Source organism: Prionailurus bengalensis, chromosome X, assembly GCF_016509475.1.
Source record: "Prionailurus bengalensis isolate Pbe53 chromosome X, Fcat_Pben_1.1_paternal_pri, whole genome shotgun sequence".
Taxonomy (NCBI): domain Eukaryota; kingdom Metazoa; phylum Chordata; class Mammalia; order Carnivora; family Felidae; genus Prionailurus; species Prionailurus bengalensis.
The window spans coordinates 69755582-69775353 of NC_057361.1; the positions used below are offsets into that span (position 1 = coordinate 69755582).

At 36.6% G+C, this 19772-nt stretch overlaps 1 pseudogene; it reads right to left on the reverse strand.

Annotated features, from left to right (window-relative positions):
* The window catches only part of LOC122477093, a 127997-nt pseudogene that overhangs the window by 6049 nt on the left and 102176 nt on the right, over positions 1 to 19772 (reverse strand).

The window sequence follows — 19772 nt, forward strand, 5'->3', positions numbered from 1 at the left end:
GATTTCATTCTTTTTGGTTGCTGAGTAATAATATATATAAATTATATATTAATTAATTAATATATTAATATATATTAATATACATATTATATATCTTCTTTATCCATTCATCCATCGATAGACGTTTGGGCTTTTTCCATACTTTGGCTATTGTTGATAGTGCGGCTATAAACATGGAGGTGCATGTGTCCCTTCGAAACAGCATACCTGTATACCGTGGATAAATGCCTAGTAGTGCAATTGCTGGGTCATAGGGTAGTTCTATTTTTAGTTTTTTGAGGAACCTCCATACTGTTTCCCAGAGTGGCTGCACCAGCTGGCATTCCGACCAACAATGCAAAAGAGATCCTCTTTCTCCACATCCTCTCCAACATCTGTTGTTGCCTGAGTTGTTCATGTTAGCCATTCTGACAGGTGTAAGGTGGTATCTCATTGTGGTTTTGATTTGTATTTCCCTGATGATGAGTGATGTTGAGCATTTTTTCATGCGTTGGTTGGACATCTGGATGTCTTCTTTGGAGAAGTGTCTATTTATGTCTTTGCCCATTTCTTCACTGGATTCTTTGTTTTTAGGGGGTGGAGTTTGATCAGTTCTTTATAGATTTTGGATACTAACCCTTTATCAGATATGTCACTTGCAAATATCTTCTCCCATGTTGTCAGTTGCCTTTTAGTTTTGCTGATTATTTCCTTCACTGTGCAGAAGTTTTTATTTTGATGAGGTCCCAGTAGTTCATTTTTGCTTGTTTCCCTTGCCTCCAGAGACTTGTTGAGTAAGAAGTTGCTGCAGCAAGCATCTAAGAGGTTTTTGCCTGCTTTCTCCTCGAGGATTCTGATGACTTCCTATCTTACATTTAGGTCTCTCATTTATTTTAAGTTTATTTTTGTGTATGGTGTAACACAGTGGTCCAAGTTCATTTTTCTGCATGTCGCCGTCCAGTTTTCCCAGCATCACTTGCTGAAGAGACTCTCTTTATTCCATTGGATATTCTTCCCTGCTCTGTCAAAGATTAGTTGGCCATACGTTTGTGGGTCCATTTATGGGTTCTCTATTCTGTTCAATTGATCTGAGTGTCTGTTCTTATGCCAGTACCACACTGTCTTGAAGATTACAGCTTTGTAGTATAGCTTGAAGTCTGGGATTGTGATGCCTCCTGATTTGGTTTTCTTTTTCAAGATTGCTTTGGATATTTGGGGTCTTTTCTGATTCCATACAAATTTTAGGATTATTTCTTCTAGCTTCAAGAAGAATGCTGGTGCAATTTTGATTAGGATTGCATTGAATATGTAGATTGCTTTGGGTAGTATCGACATTTTAACAATATTTGTTCTTCCTATCCAGTAGCATGGAATATTTTTCTATTTTGTGTGTGTGTGTGTGTCTTCTTCAAATTCTTTGTTAAACTTTGTGTATTTTCAGTGTATAGATTTTTCATCTCTTTGGTTAGATGTATCCCTAGGTACTTTATGGGTTTTGGTGCAACTGTAAATGGGATGGATTCCTTGATTTCTCTTTCTGCCGCTTCATTGTTGGTGTATAAGAATGCAACCGATTTCTGTGTGTTGATTTTATATCCTGCAACTTTGCTGAATTCATGAATCAATTCTAGCAGTTTTTTGGAGGAATCTTCTGGTTTTTCCATATAGAGTATCATGTCATCTGCGAAGAGTAAAAGTTTGACCCCCTCCTGGCCAATTTGCATGCTTTCTTATTTCTTTGTGTTGTCTGATTGCAGAGGCTAAGACTTCCAATACTATGTAGAATAACAGTGGCAAGAGTGGACATCCTTGTCTTGTTCGTGACCTTAGGGGTAAAGCTCTCAGTTTTTCCCCATGGAGGATGATATTAGCGTTGGGTTATGTTTTTTTTGTTGTTGTTGTTGGTTTTGCTATGCAAAAATTTATAAACCTTTATATAGCTAAATATATTATAATTCTTTTTATTTATTCTTGGCTTTCTATATTGGTGAAAATAATCTTTGCCATAACCTAGTTTTCAACAGGGAATTTAAAAATAAAAAGCTAGTCCTGGGGCACCTGAGTGGCTCAGTTGGTTGGGCAGCTGACTTTGGTTCAGATCATGATCTTGCGGTTCTTGGGTATGAGTCCCGTGTTGGGCTCTGTGCTGGCAGCTTGCAGCCTGGACCCCGCTTCAGATTCTGTGTCACCCCCTGTCTACTCCTACCCCACTTGTCCTCTGTCTCTTGCTCTGTCTCAAAAATAAACATTTTTAAAAAAAAATTTTAAAAAGCTTGTCCTAAGGAAATAATAAGCGGTCATCTAGTCCCAAACTGTGAACATTGTGATAGTCAAGGTTCTAGTATCTTAAAATGTGTCAGCAAAGATTTTCTAACCTTCCTCAAAATACCTAAATAATTTGAAAATAGAAAGTATCATGAATGTTGCATAATCTAGTTGCTACTTCCTACAGTTTTGGAGTCAGAAAGCTTTTATTTTAATTGCTACACTACCAGTTACTTGCAGAATTCCTTTGAAGAACTTTTTTTAATCATTTGGAATATCATTTTCCTCAAGTGTAAAATGGGACATGAATACCACATTCTTTACAGGAAAGTAAAGCATGTAAATTGCTTTAAATGTATCTAAGGTTGTATTAAACATATTCATAGGCCCATATTCTTATCAAGATTTCTCAAATACTGATGTGTGTAAATTTTAATTTGCATTTGGGAAATATGAACATAAGGTAAAAGAAACCAGTTCAGTACAAAATGTTCAAGTCAAAAATTAAATCAATATGTTAATTGTCACCTTCTTACCAAGAGAAACAGTCATTGATAGCTTATTTTATTTTCCAGCAGGTATTTTCATTTACTGAGCACCCAGAAATTAGGTGGTATTATACACAATCCTAAGCATTTGATTAAATAGCTTATAGTGTCAATTCCTATGGTTAATTAGAGTCAAATGAAGGCAAATCAAATAACGAGAAAAAAAAACAAGGAAGGAGGATGAAAAATTATTTCTATTCAAGGAAAGATATTGTTTGCAAACTGGAGTCCACCTTAGAGTACTTACTGTATACGGAATTAGCTATACTTAGTTACTCTATGTGATTTTTTTAAATATGAAATTTATTGTCAGATTGGTTTCCATACAACACCCAGTGCTCATCCCAAAAGGTGCCCTCCTCAATACACATTACCCACTCTCCCCTCCCTCCTACCCCCCATCAATCCTCAGTTTGTTCTCAGTTTTTAAGACCTCTTATGCTTTGGCTCTCTCCCTCTCTAACCTCTTTTTTTTTCTTCCCCCCCCCCCATAGACTTCTGTTAAGTTTCTCAGGATCCACATAAGAGTGAAAATATATGGTATCTTTCTTTCTATGTATGACTTATTTCACTTAATATAACACTCTCCAGTTCCATCTGCGTTGCTACAAAGGGCCATATTTCATTCTTTCTCATTGCCACGTAGTATTGCATTCTGTAAATAAACCACAATTTCTTTATCCACTCGTCAGTTGATGGATATTTAGGCTTTTTCCATAATTTGGCTATTGTTGAAAGTGCTGCTATAAACACTAGGGTATAAGTGCCCCTGTGCATCAGTACTCCTATATCCCTTGGGTAAATTCCTAACAGTGGTATTGCTGGGTTATAGGGTAGGTCTATTTTTATTTTTTTTTGAGGAACTTACACAGTGTTTTCCAGAGTGGCTGCACCAGTTTGCATTCCGACCAACAGTGCAAGAGGGTTCCCATTTCTCCACATCCTCTCTAGCATCAAATCTAGCAGTCTCCTGATTTGTTCATTTTAGCCACTCTGACTGACTTACCTGATCTAGCATTGAGAAGAATGCTGGTACAATTTTGATTGGGATTGCATTGAATGTGTACATAGCTTTGAGTAGTACTGACATTTTAACAATACTTATTCTTCCAATACATGAGCATGGAATGTTTTTCCATTTCTTTTATATCTTCTTCAATTTCCTTCATAAGCTTTCTATAGTTTTCAACATACAGATCTTTTACATCTTTGGTTAGGTTTATTCCTAGGTATTTTATGCTTCTTGGTGCAATTGTGAATGGGATCAGTTTCTTTATTTGTCTTTCTGTTGCTTCATTATTAGTGCATAAGAATGCAACTGATTTCTGTACATTGATATTGTATCCTGCAACTTTGCTGAATTCATGGATCAGTTCTAGGAGACTTTTGGTGGAGTCTATAGGGTTTTCCATGTATAATATCATGTCATCTGCAAAAAGTGAAAGCTTAACTTCATCTTTGCCAATTTTGAAGCCTTTGATTTCCTTTTGTTGTCTGATTGCTGATGCTAGAACTTCCAACACTGTGTTAAACAACAGCGGTGAGAGTGGACATCCCTGTCATGTTCCTGATCTCAGGGAGAAAGCTCTCAGTTTTTCCCCATTGAGGATGATATTAGCTGTGAGCTTTTCATAAATGGCTTTTATGATGTTTAAGTATGTTCCTTCCATCCCAACTTTCTCAAGAGTTTTTATTAAGAAAGGGTGCTGAATTTTGTCAAATGCTTTTTCTGCATCGATTGACAGGATCATATGGTTCTTATCTTTTTTTTTATTAATGTGATGTACCACATTGATTGATTTGCAGTTGTTGAACCAGTCCTGCAGCTCAGTAATGAGTCCCACTTGATCATGGTGAATAACTCTTTTTATATGCTGTTGAATTCGATTTGCTAGTATCTTATTGAGAATTTTTGCATCCATATTCATCAGGGATATTGGCCTGTAGTTCTCTTTTTTTACTGGGTCTCTGTCTGGTTTAGGAATCAAAATAATGCTGGCTTCATAGAATGAGTCTGGAAGTCTGGAAGTTTTCCTTCCTTTTTTTTTCTTCTTTTTTTTTTTTTTTGAATAGCTTGAGAAGGATAGGTATTATTTCTGCTTTAAATGTCTGGTAGAATTCCCCTGGGAAGCCATCTCGTCCTGGACTCTTATTTGTTGGGAGATGTTTGATAACTGAATCAATTTCTTCACGGTTATGGGTCTGCTCAAGCTTTCTATTTCTTTCTGTTTGAGTTTTGAGAGTGCGTGGGTGTTTAAGAATTTGTCCTTTTCTTCCAGGTTGTCTAGTTTGTTGGCATATAATTTTTCATAGTATTCCCTGATAATTGCTTGTATTTCTGAGGGATTGGTTGTAATACTTCCATTTTCATTCATGATTTTATCTATTTGGTCCCTCTGTCTTTTCTTTTTGAGGCACCTGGCTAGAGGTTTATCAATTTTGTTTATTTTTTCAAAAAACCAACTCTTGGTTTCATTGATCTGCTGTACAGTTTTTTTAGATTCTATATTGTGTATTTCTATGATCTTTATTATTTCTCTTCTTCTGCTGGGTTTGGGGTGTCTTTGCTGTTCTGCTTCTATTTCCTGTATGTGTGCTGTTAGATTTTGTATTTGGGATTTTTCTTGTTTCTTGAGATAGGCCTGGATTGCAATGTCTTTTCCTCTCAGGACTGCCTTTGCTGCATCCCAAAGCGTTTGGATTGTTGCCTTTTCATTTTCATTTGTTTCCATATGTTTCTTGATTTCTTCTATAATTGCCTGGTTGACCCATTCATTCTTTAGTAGAGTGTTCTTTAACCTTCATGCTTTTGGAGGTTTTCCAGACTTTTTCCTGTGGTTGATTTCAAGCTTCATCACATTGTGGTCTGAAAGTATGCATGGTATGATCTCAATGCTTGTATACTTATGAAGGGCTGTTTTGTGACCCAGTATATGATCTATCTTGGAGAATGTTCCATGTGTACTCGAGAAGAAAGTATATTCTGTTGCTTTGGGATGCAGAGTTCTAAATATATGTGTCAAGTCCATCTGATCTAATGTATCATTCAGGGCACTTGTTTCTTTATTGATCCTGTGTCTAGATGATCTATCCATTGTTGTAAGTGGAGTATTAAAGTCTCCTCCAATTACCACCTTCTTATCAGTCAGGTTGCTTATGTTTGTGATTAATTGTTTTATATATTTGGGGGCTCCCATATTCGGCACACTGACATTTATAATTGTTAGCTTTTCCTGATGGATAGACCTTGCAATTATTATATAATGCCCTTCTTCATCTCTTGTTGAGGCCTTTAATTGAAACTCTAGTTTTTCTGATGTAAGTATGGCTACCCCAGCTTTCTTTTGACTTCCAGTAGCATGATAGATAGTTCTCCATCCTGTCACTTTCAATCTGAAGGTGTCCTCAGGTCTAAAATGAGTCTCTTGTAGACAGCAATTAGATGGGTCTTGGTTTTTTATCCATTCTGATACCCTATGTCTTTTGGTTGGAGCATTTAGTCCATTTACATTCAGTGTTATTATAGAAAGATATGGGTTTAGAGTCATTGTGATGTCTGTAGTTTCCATGCTTGTAGGGATGTCTCTGGTACCTTGTCTCACAGGTCCCCCTTAGGATCTCTTGTGTGGCTGGTTTAGTGGTGACGAATGTCTTTAGTTTTTGTTTGTTTGTGAAGACTGTATCTCTTCTATTCTAAATGACAGACTTCCTGGATAACAGATTCTCGGCTGCATAATTTTTGTTTATCACATTGAAGATTTCCTGCCATTCCTTTCTGGCCTGACAAGTTTCAGTGGAGAGATCCATCACTAGTCTTATCGGTCTCCCTTTATGTGTTAGAGCATGTTTATCCCTAGCTGCTTACCGAATTTTCTCTTTATCCTTGTATTTTGCCAGTTTCACTATGATATGTCATGCAGAAGATCGATTCAAGATATGTCTTAAGGGAGTTCTCTGTGCCTCTTGGATTTCAATGCCTTTTTTCTTCCCCAGATCAGGGAAGTTCTCAGCTATTATTTCTTCAAGTACACCGTCAATACCTTTCTCTCTCTCTTCCTCCCCTGGAATCCCAATTATGCATATGGTATTATGTTTAATTGTTACTTAGTTTTCTAATTTTCCCCTCTTACTCCTGTATTTTTTTTATCTCTCTTTTTCTCAGCTTCCTCTTTTTCCATAGTTTTATATTCTAATTCACCTATTTTCTCCTCTGCCTCTTCAATCCAAGCTGTGGTCATCTCCATTTTATTTTGCAGCTCATTTATAGCATTTTTTAGCTCCTCCTGGGTGTTTCTTAGTCCCTTGATCTCTGTAGTAGTAGATTCTCTGCTGTCCTTTATGCTTTTTTTCAATCCCAGAGATTAATTTTATGACTATTACTTTAAATTCATTTTCTGTTACATTGCTTAGATCATTTTTGGTCAGTTGTCTAGCTGTCTCTACTTCCTGGAGTTTCTTTTGAGGAGAATTCTTCCATGTTGTCATTTTGGATAGACCCTCGAGTGGCGTGGAGCTGCAGGGCTCTTCCTCTGTGCTGTCTGGAGTAACTTACGTTGGTGGTCAGACCTGATGTCTACCCCCAGCCCACTGCTGGAGCCACAGCGGCACCGGGAGGGAGGCCAACCCTTCGGAGGGATGGATCCACAGAAGCACAGCTTTGGGTGTTTGCACGGTGCAAGCAAGTTCCGTGACGGGAACTGGTTCCCTTTGGGATTTTGGCTGGGGGATGGGCAAGGGAGATGGCGCCGGCCAGCACCTTTCTTCGCTGCCAAGCTGAGCTCTGTCCTTTGGAGCTCAACAACTCTCCCTCCCATTTTCCTCTAGCCATCCCACTCTCTGAGCAGAGGTGTTGACTTATAACATTCCAGATGTTAAGTTCTGCTGGCTGTGAGAACACACTCCGTCCAGCCCCTCCACTTTTGCAAGCCAGACTCAGGGGCTCTGCCTCCCGGGAAGGCTGGATGCCCCTCCACCTCCCCGGCTCCCTCCTGCCAGTCCATGTAATGTTCACTGCCTCTCAGCCCTTTCTACCCTCTTCCGTGGGCTTCTCGTGTACGCTTTGCTCTGGAGAGTCCGTTTTGCTAGTCTTCTGGTGGGTTTTCTGGGTTATTTAGGCAGATGTGGTTGGAATCTAAGTGATCAGCAGGACGCAGTGAACCCAGCGTCCTCCTACGCCACCATCTTCCTCCAAAATCTCTCTACTCTGTGTGATTTTTTTTGTGAATTCACAAATTGAATAAAGACACAGGAACTATAGAACTGTGCACACTCTTTAAATTTGTACTTTTTACCCTAAAACACACATCGTTTTATGACAAAATAAAACCAGTAAATCCTCTTCCTATTCTGGGCTTATTTCTTTGTCTTCAAAATGAAGAATTAAGTTAAAGGAGCTATAAATTGAAACCGGAGTGAACAGTACAGTGAAAGTGTTTGGTGTTTTAATGGAGTCTGAAAGATGTAAGCCATATGCCTGCACATAACTGGGATGGATCAGGAATGGAATACCCCTAATGATGTAACATAGGTGGCTGAACTACTAGATCACAAGAAATAATAGTGACATGAAATGAAAATTATCTAATGAAATTTTACCAAGGAAAAGGTATGGGAATTCTTAGATACTACACTGATTTCCAGAGTGTAAAAAAATAATAATTTAAGAATTGTATTTAAAATATGTACTTATGACATAAAGACTCATTTTTCTAACACTGTCATTACTTGGTTTGGTCTGTTTTCAAGACACAATTTCTTTAATTTGAAGCATTATCATTGTATTTGAAGATAAGATATTCAAGTACCAGTAAAATTAGTTGTATAGGCAAACCGAAGGACATAGGTACGTATAAATGTGATTCTGTATTTATTTTGTTTGTTGGCTACTTCCATATCTCTAAATAATATATTTTATGGTTACTTTTCAATTTTATACATTCTCTCAAAATGGTCTTCCATAATGGGTGAAGATTTTGTTTATATACACCATCTCCTCTCCTCTTTTCCTAAATGGTTCTATCTTTATTTTTAGTTCCTTCATTAATTGTCTTTGTAACTTTAAGTATTTTATTTGAAAAATTTTCGTACTCTTATTCCTCTTCAGTTCTTTCCTGTCTCTTTTCTCTAGCCCTTCTCTTATTTTATATTTTTATTGAAATATGATTGAAATACAACATATAGTAGTTACAAATGTACCTCATAGTGATTTGATAATTTTATACATTAATACATGATCACCACCAGAAGTCTAGTTTCCATTTGTCACCATACAGACTTATTACAATATTATTAACTATATTCCCTATGATGGACATCCCCATGACTTAATCATTTTATTTTATTTTTTAAAGTTTATTTATTTTGAGAGAGAGAAAGTGGGGGAAAGAAAGAGTGAGAGGGAGAATCCCAAGCAGGCTCTGTGCACAGCACAGACATGGGGATCAAGCCCACAGACTGTGAGATCATGTCCTGAGCCAAAATCTAGAGTCAGATGCTTAAATGAGCCACCCAGGTGCCCCTGACTTAATCATTTAAACTGGAAGTTTGTATTCCCCTTTTCCTATTTCACCCATTTCTCCATCCCCTCCCTTCTGGCAACTATCAGTTTGCTGTCTGTACCTATGAGCCTACTTCTGTCTTGCTTTATTGACTTATTTTTAGATTCCACATATAAGTAAAAATCATGTCATTTGCCTTTCTCTGACTTATTTCACTTAGCATAATATCCTCTACGTGATTGCACGTTGTTGGATTTGGCAGGATTTCATTCTTTTGTATGGCCGAATAATATTCCAGTGTGTTTGTCATACATTCTGTATCCATTTATTATTAATGGATACTTAGGTAGCTTCCATATCTTGATTATTGTATATAAAGCTATAATAAACAAAGGAATACATCTATCTTTTAGAATTAGTGTTTTTACATTCCTTGGATAAATAATGAGAAGTGTAATTGCTGGATCACATGGTAATTGAATATTTTTTTTTTTGAGGAAACTCCATACTGTTTTTCATAGTGGCTGCATCAATTTATATTTTGACCAACAGTGCACAAAGATTCCCATTCCTCCACACCCTCCCCAACAGTTGTTATTTCTTGCTTTTTGTTTGTTTGATAATTACCATTCTGGCAGGCATGAGTTGGTGTGTCCTTAAAGTTTTTATTTGCATTTCCCTGATGATTAGTGATATTGAGCATGTTTTGATCTTCCTGTTGGCCATCTCCCTGTTGTTGCCTGTTGACTTCTTTGGAAGAGTGTCTATTCAGGTTGCATGCCAATTTTTAATTAGCCTTTTTTTCTTTTACTATTGAGCAGTACAAGATCATTATATCTTTTGGATATCAACCCCAGGTGTCTTCTCCTGTTTAGTAGATTGTCTATTTATTTTGTTGTTTGTTTCCTTCACTGTGCAAAAGATTTTAGTTTGCTGTAGTTTCATTTATTCATTTTTGCTTTAATTGTCCTTGTCTGAGGAAATACATACACTAAAATATTGGTAAGATCAATGCAAAAAAACTTACTGTTTGTATTTTCATCCAGGAATTTTTTGGTTTCAGGCCTTACATTTAAGTATTTAATTCACTTCGAGTTTATTTTTGTATTCACTGTAAGAATGTGGTTTAGTTTTGCACACAATTTATTAAAAATTCTGGTTTCTTTTCCCCCACTATATGTTCTTGCCTCCTCTGTTGTAGATAAATTGATCACAGAAAATGAGTTTATTTTTTGGGTATCTATTCTGTTCCATTAACTTACGTGCCTCTTTTGGTTCCAGTACCATATACTTTTGATTATTATGGTTTTGTAGTGTAGTTCAGAATCATGTAGCATTTAATATTTCCAGATTTATTCTTTTTCAAGATTTCTTTGGCTATTAAGTATCCATTGTAGTTTACTTCAAATATCAGGATTATTTACTGTAATTCTGTAAAAATGTCATTAGTATTTTGTAGGGATTGTATTGGATCTTTAGATTGCTTTGGGTAGTATAGATATTTTAATGATATTAACTCTTTGGGTAGTATAGATATCTTAAAGATATTAATTATTCCTGTCCATGAGTACAAAATATATTTTCACTTATTTGTGTTGTCTTTAATCACTTTTACAATGTCATAGTTTTCTGAATATAAGAGTTTCACCTCCTTGGTTAAATCTATTCCTGAGTATTTTATTATTTTGATGTTATTGTAAAAGGGATTGTTTTCTTAATTTTTCTTTCTGATAGTTCATTTTAGTGTATAGATATATATCTCTGTATATTAATTCTGTATCCTGTAATGTTACTGAATTCATTTTCATGTCATCTTCAAATAGTGACAATTTTACTTCTTCTTTTTCAATTTGGATACCTTTTACTTCTTTTTTTTCCTAATCACTGCAACTAGGACTTTAATACTATGTTGAATAAAAGTGCTGAGAGCAGGCCTCCTTTTCTTTTTTCTGATTTAGAGGAAAAGCTTTTAGCTTTTCACTGCTGAGTATCTTAGCTGTGGGTTTATTATATATGGCTTTTATATGTTGAAGTACATTCCTTCTATAAACACTTTGTTGTGAATTTTTATCATAAATTGACGTTGAATTTTGTCAAATGCTTTTTCTGCATCTATAGAAATGATCATACTTTTTTTTCTTTTTTGATGAAATTTTTAGTGAATTTTCCATCACAATGGTGTGTCTTTTATTGTATCCTAGAATTCTAGGAATTGTGGATGTGGTAATGGTGAGTTTGGGAATCTAGGCTCCCAAAAGTACCTTCTGCTCTATCCTTTATTCTGCAATGGCTTCCAGGCAAATCACCCCTCCACTGGAACCACCCATTCCATGACCAAATTAATATCATTGGCAGTGAATTCCAGACACTCTTCCTTGGTCATGCTTTCCAATAGCCATAGGTATATGAGCTCCCAGAACCCCCAGTGGCAAAGGACTGCCTTACCATCATACCTACAATGGGCACTGAGTACAACTGGCCTCCTTCTTGGGGTTACCAGACTGCAATGATGATTCCTGCCATCAGGTCTTCTAGATACCATTAACACATCTCCTAAAAGAGGCTGGTTGCTGTGTGTACCATAAGAGGCTCATTCAGCTCGGTGCTGTGGAAATCAAACTGATAACTGACAGCATCACCTACTGCCTGCATATAAGCTGCTGAGCCTTAGTGGCAGCAAAAAATACAGTCATGAATAAGGGTCAGCCTATCAGTCACTCAACTGGTGATATAGGACCCAGTGGTTGTTATGGAGTGGGCTCCCAAAATCATGACCCCATCAAATTGCTCAGCCATTAGAGTAGTTCATGTGGATATTTCCTGGGTTTCCCAGTTGGGGATAATGGCCTCTGGACCACAGATCAACGTTGCCTGCTCCTCCAGAGGCTACTATAGTGGCTTCCAACTTCCTTCTCCAGTACTGTCACTAATCATGTACTTTTTAATCCTTCATTTTTTAATGTGGAATATCATGTTGATTGATTTTCATATGTTCAACCATCATTGAATCCCCGAAAAGAATCTAATTTGACCATGTATTATTCTTTTAATATATTGTTTAATTCAATTTGCTAATAGGTTTTTGAGAATTTTTAAATCTAAGTTCTTTAGAAATATTGGCCCGATTGTTTGTTTGTGTCTTTCTTTCTCTCTCTCTCTCCTTTTGGTATCAGAATAATACTTGCCTCTTAAAATAAGTTTGGCACTGCTACTTTCTATTCCATTTTTGGGATAATTTGGGAATAGTAAGTATGGAATTTTCTTTATTTCTTTCCATTGTCTGACTGCAGAGGCTAAGACTTCCAATACTTTGTTGAATAACAGTGGCGAGAGTGGACATCCTTGTCTTGTTCCTGATCTTAGGGGCAAAGCTCTCAGTTTTTCCCCATGGGAGATGATATTAGTGTTGAGTCTTTCATGTATGGCTTTTGTGATCTTGAGGTATGCTCCTTCTATCCCTACTTTGTTGAGGGTTTGTATCAAGAAAGAATGCTGTATTTTGTCAAATGCTTTCTCTGCGTGTATTGAGAGGATCATATGGTTCTTGTCCTTTCTTTTATTGATGTAATGAATCACGTTAATTGTTTTGCAGATATGAAACAGCCTTGCAACCCAGGTATAAAACCCACTTGGTTGTGGTGAATAATTTGTTTACTGTATTGTTGTAGCCAGTTGGCTAATATCCTGTTGAGGATTTTTGCATCTATGTTCATCAGGGAAATCAGTCTATGGTTCTCCTTTTTAGTGGGGTCTTTGTCTGGATTTGGAACCAAGGTAATGCTGGCTTCATAGAAAGAGTATGGAAGTTTTCCTTCCATTCTATTTTTTGGAACACCTTCAAGAGAAAAGTGTTAACTCTTCCTTAAATGTTTGGTAGAATTCCCCTGGAAAGCAACCTGGCCCTGGACTCTTGTATTTTGGGAGATTTTTGATTACTAATTCTATTTCCTTACTGGTTATGCATCTGTTCAAATTTTCTATTTCTTCCTGTTTCAGTTTTGGTAGTGTATATGTTTCTAGGAATTTGTCTATTTCCTTCAGATTGACCATTTCCTTGTCATATAACTGCTCATAATATTCTCTTATTGTTGTTTGTATCTCTGCTGTGTTGGTTGTGATCTCTCCTCTTTCATTCTTGATTTTATTTATTTGGGTCCTTTCTCTTTTCTTTTTGATCAAAGTGGTGAGTGGTTTATCAATTTTGTTAATCCTTTGAAAGAACCAGCTTCTGGTTTCATTATTCTGTTCTACTGTTTTCTTTTAGTTTCAATAGCATTAATTTCTGCTCTAACCTTTATTATTTCCTGTCTTCTTCTGGATTTTGGTTTTATTTGCTGCTTTTTCCAGCTTCTTAAGGCATAAGGTTAGGTTGTGTATCTGAGATCTTTCTTCCTTCCTTAGGAAGGCCTGGATTGCTATATTCATTCCTCTTATGATGACCTTTGCTGCGTTCCAGAGGTTTTGGATTGTGTTATCATTTTCATTGACTTCCATATACTTTTTAATTTCCTCTTTAACTGCTTGGTTAGCCCATTCATTCTTTAGTGGGATGTTCTTCAGTCTCCAAGTATTTGTTACCTTTCCAAATTTTGTCTTGTGGTTGATTTCGAGTTTCATAGTGTTGTGGTTTGAAAATATGCACAGTATTATCTCGACCTTTTTGTACTTAGGGTTGATTTGTGTCCCAGTATATGATCTATTCTGGAGAGCATTCCATGTGCACTGGAGAAGAAACTGTATTCTGCTGCTTTAGAATGAAATTTTCTGAATATATCTGTAAAATCCATCTAGTCTAGTGTATCATTCAAAGCCATTGTTTCTTGTTGATTTTTTGATTAGATGATCTGTCCATTGTAGTGAGTGGGGTGTTGAAGTCTCCTACTATTATGGTATTACCATTGATGAGTTTCTTTGTGTTTGAGATTAATTGATTTATATATTTGGGTGCTACCACATTTGGAGCATAAATGTTTACCATTGTTAGGTCTTCTTGGTGGATAGACCCCTTAATGATGATATAATGCCCTTCTGCATCTCTTGATATAGTTTTTATTTTAAAGTCTAGATTGTCTGATATAAGTATGGCTACTCTGGCTTTCTTTTGTTGACCATTACATCATAGATGGTTCTCCATCCCCTTACTTTCAATCTGAAGGTATCTTTAGGTCTAAAGTGGGTCTCTTGTAATCAGCATATAGATGGATCTTGTTTTCTTATTCATTCTGTTACCCTATGTCTTTTGATTGGAGCATTGAGCCCAATGAGGTTTAGAGTGAGTACTGAAAGATATCAATTTATTGCCATTATGATGCTTGCAGAGTTGGAGTTTCTGGTGGTGTTCTCTAGTCCTCTCTAATCTTTGTTGTTTTTGATATATATAAATATTATATTATAATATATTAGTATATATATTATACTATATAATTATATTGTAATATATTAATATATATTATATTATTATATAATATAATATAATAGCATATAATATATAATATTATAATATTATAATTACAATATAATTATATTAATATATTATATAAAAATATAATTAATATATAATTCTATATTTGTTATATAATATATTATATTTATATATATTATATATGTATATATATTTTATATATATATATATAATATATTATACATATGTATACATCTTTTCTCCCTTCAGAAATTCCCCCTTAAAATTTCTTGCAGGGCTGGTTTAGTGGTCACAAATTCCTTTAATTTTTGTTTCTCTAGGAAACTTTTTATCTCTCCTTCTATTTTGAATTACAGCTTTGCTGGATAAAGAATTCTTGGCTGCATATTTTCCTGATTCAGCGCATTGAATATACCCTGCCACTCCTTTCTGGTCTGCCAAGTTTCTGTGGAAATTTCTGCTGCAAACCTGATCTGTCTTCCCTTGTAAGTTAGGGACTTTTTTTCCCTTGATGCTTTCATGATTCTCTCCTTGCCTAAGTATTTTGAGAATTTGTGTATGATATGCTCACATAACCCTTCTACCCTGATTTTTCTCTTTTTCTCTTCTGGGACCCCTTTGATTCTGATGTTGTTCCTTTTTAATGAGTCACTGATTTCTCTAAGTCTTAAATTGTGCATTTTTGCCTTAATCTCCCTCTTTGTTTCTGCTTCATTATTCTCTGTAAGTTTGTCCTCTATATCACTAATTCTCTGTTCTAGCTACCCAGTCTCTAGTATTGGAACTGTGTTCTCCCTGATCAGTAATCGTGCACCCGTCCTCTGTCTTCAGCTTTCATCCACTCTCTGCTTCTTCACTATGAACAAGCCCCAGGCAGTACCTCTCCCAAGTTTTGTCTCAGATGCGTTTTTTCCCCCCGCCCCTTACTTCTGAAGGACCGCTGCTTTTAGCCATTCCGCCCCTCTGCAAGAGGGTCTCATTGAGCAATGGCCAAATGAGCAAAGGCCAAATTTTGACTGCACCCAGGATCACTTGCTAGACCCTGCTGCTGCTGGTGGCCTGTGACTGAGGCCAGGTGCCAGCCCACCCCAGAAAAAGTTATCGAGATAGTGTAACAGGAACTTTTCAGGGATTATGGAAAATCACAACACACATCTGGCACCAGGCTTCACCCTTAATGACCTTGTTCCAGCACCAGCGAATGTAGCCATTTTCTGGGGTCTGCTGGGTCTAGGTGGCTTCAATAGTCTCTACCAAATGTCCTCCCAGCAGTGGAACTGCTTTTCCCCGTGTGGCCTGAGATCCCCCCAGACCCCACTCTGTTCCTGGGGATTCACCCTTCCCACCAGAGCACAGTCAGTTATCAAGCTGCAGAGTTGCAGACTTTGCGCTCCCCTTGTTTACAGTCTTAATATAATTTAAACCCTCTCCTTTCTCCTTTCTCCCTTTTTATTTTAGACCCTGTGACTGTTTCCAATTTTCCACTTTCTCTCCAGCTGTTTTTGAGGAGGGGTGCTTTTCCTGTATTCTCCCCAACCCCAAGTCTCCATCCTCTTTCTGACTGCAAAAGTGGCTCTCTGCCTGCCGCCAGCTTGTCTGTTCACCTCTCTGTGCCACATACCTGCTGAATTCTGTGTTTCAGGTTGTGCAGATTGTTGGGTTAAACCTCCAATCAGTTTTCTAGGTGTGTTGGATGGTTTAGTGTTGGTCTGGCTGTATTTCATGGAGGCGAGACACACAAAAACCTTCCATGCTGTTCTGCCATCTTGGCTCCTCCTCCTCTTTAGTATTATGTTTAGATCCTTTTCTCATTGTCTTTCTTGTATTCACTATAAGCTTTTTTCATTGTTGTTGCTGTTTGTAGTACTGTGAGTTTCATATAAAATAAAATATCTTAGGTATATTGTACTCTTTTTAAAATTTATTTATTTAAATTTAAGTTAACATACAGTGTAGTATTGGTTTCAGGAGTAGAACCCAGTGATTCATCACTTACACATAGCACTTAGTCTTCATCCCAACAAATGCCCTCCTTAATGCCCATCACCCATTTGGCCCATCCCCTCATCCACCTCCCCTCGAGAAACCCTCACTTTGTTCTATTTGTTATACTCTATTTTAAGTTGATATTAATTTTGTACTCATTCCAAATATTTACTCATATCACCCAAAAATATTTTGAAAACACACTTTATATAATTTTATTTTATATATCCCTTAATTAATTATTGTATTTTTAATTTTACTACTTTTATTTTACCCATCATACTTAACTTTATATGTGGTTGAACATTTATTTATTTATCCTTTCCAGTGAGGTTTTTGCTTTTCTGTGTTTTCTTATTACTCACTAATGGCTGTCCATTTTAGCTCAGAGAAATGTCTTTAACATCTCTTTTAAAGCTGATTTAGTGGTGATAATTTCCTTTAGTTCTTGCTTATCTGGAAAACAATTTGTAAGTCTTAATTTTGAATAATAAACTTGCTAGGCAGAGGATCCTTGGTTTGCAGTTTTCCTCTTTCAGCACTTCAGAATATGTCATGCTACTCCTTTCTGGCCTATAATGTTTCGGCTGAAAAATCTGCCGATAGCTTTATGGGGTTTTCCTTGTATGTAGTAAGTTGCTTTACTCTTGGTGCTTTTAAAATTCTTTTTGTCCTTAACTTTTACCATTTTAAAATGTGTCCCAGTGTGTTTCTTTTTGGTTTCATATTATTTGGAACTCTTGGGGCTTTGTGAACCTGTATGTATGTTTTACTGTCCCAGATTAGAGACATCTTAGCACTTATTTCTTGAGATATTTTCTGTGTCCCTTTCTCTTTCCCTTCTCCCATTCTGCTTGATGTTATCCAGATGTCTTTTTTTTCTCTCCCCTTTTGGTGCTCTGGGTGTTTGCCATTGCTCTATATTCCAGCCCACAAATTCATACTTCTATTTTGTTCATTGTGTTGTTGAACCTCTCTAATGTATTTTTCAGTACAGTTATAATTTGTTTGGCACTTTATTGTATTTTCTATTACATTGTTGAAGTTCTCACTATGTTCATCCATTCTTCTCCCAAGATCAATGAGCATCTTTATGACCATTACTTTGAATGTTTTATCAGTTAGATTGCTTATTTCCATTTCATTAAGTTTAATATGGAAATTTGCCTTATTCTCTGATTTGGAACATTTTCCTGTTTCCTCAGTTTGCCTATCTGTGTTTGTATTGTATTAGGCAAAATGGCCACCTCCCCCACTCTTGAAGGAGAAGTATTCTGTAGAAGCTGAAACATGTGGTCCAGAAATGCAATCTTCCTTGGCTACCAGAGCCAGGTACTCTATAGTTGTACTTCTTGTGGGTTGCACATACCCATGGGTTGTGATAAGGCTACAGCTGCTGTACAGAGATGGTGAAGCATTAAGCCTTTTCTTGAACTGTTTGTAACTCAACCCCTGCACAAGGAGAGTATAATTTTAGCCACTTGCTCATCTCATTGTTTCTTGGTCTCTGTGTGGGGTAGGCAAGGTCTTTGGGCACTCATTTGTTTGGTTTGTGGCTAGTATGTTACACAGGGAATGTGAATCTAAGGGCATTTTCCCAAACTGTGGCTCAAATCTCTGAATGGTTTGGGTGAGGATCAAGGTACTAACTAACCCAGTTGTGGCATTTCCACTACATAGGGATGGCAGGATGTGAGGCCCTTTCTCAACTTAGCTTTGCACTTGGTAGTGCAGGGCCTAGGGTGCTTACCCACCCTTGTTGTGCCTTGGTCTCTGCATGGGTTGGGGTGCTTGGGGACTCACTTGGCCCCATTATGGCTTGGGTGTCCTGCACGTTGGGTGGGGCATGGGGTACTCATACATTCTGATTACAGTGAAGGATAGGCAACACAAGACCACTGATGTTAACAGGCTAGAGGAAGAGAATCAAAAATCGGTATCATTGCCATTATCAGCAGCAAGTCAAGATGATATTGCAAAAATGACACTCTCCAGTGCTTCTGCCACCTGATAACGTATTTGCAGGTTTCTACCTGTCTGGAAGCTGCTTAAAATTAGTAAATGGGTCTTTGTCATTCATGGTCTAGGCACTTTTCAATTTGTTGCTTTGGTGCTGAATATCAGGGCAAACGGGTGTTCACACAAGAAAAATTTTGTGATTTGCAACGATATGGATGGAGCTGGGGAATATTATGCAAGCAAAATAAGTCAGAAGATAAATAAATGATTTCACTCACATATGGATTTTAAGAAACAAAACAAATGAGCAAAGTGGAGAATAGAGAGAGAGGTACAAACCAAGTAACAGACTCTGAACTATAGAGAACAAAGTGATGGTAACCAGAAGGGATATGGGTGAGTGTATGGTTAAATAGATGATTGAGATTAAGGAGTGCACTTGTGATGAGCACTAGGTGTTGTATGGAATTGTTGAATTACTATACTGTATACCAGAAACTAATATTAAACTGTATGTTAACTAAATAGACTTTAAATAAAAACTAAAAAAAAAAGAATAGAGAATTGTCTTCTTTTGATAATAGCTATCTATAAAAAAACTGATAGAAAATGTCATACTTTCCCATTAAGTCAAGACAAATTAAGATCAAAAATTAAGATCAAGAATAAGGTTAGGATATACCAAAGACATCTTGATTTTTCTTTTTCTTTTACAATCCTTGTTAGATCTGGTTTACTCAAAAAATATCTAAAATATGACCACCTTTCATCAACTACACTGCTACCTCCCTGGTCCCAGCCACTGTTAACTCTCTTCTGTAGAAAACATACATCACATCATGTTAAAACACATCACATCTGCTTAAAACTTTCAATCAAGGGATACATAGCATCTTTTGGGAGTGATTGAAATGTTTGGGAGTGATTGTGGCAGTAGTTTGACAAATATGAATATGTATATATATATACACATATATATAATATGTATATTATATATAATGTAATATATAATATATAATGTATTATACATATAATGTATAATATAATATTCAATCAAGGGATACATAGCATCTTTTGGGAGTGATTGAAATGTTTGGGAGTGATTGTGGCAGTAGT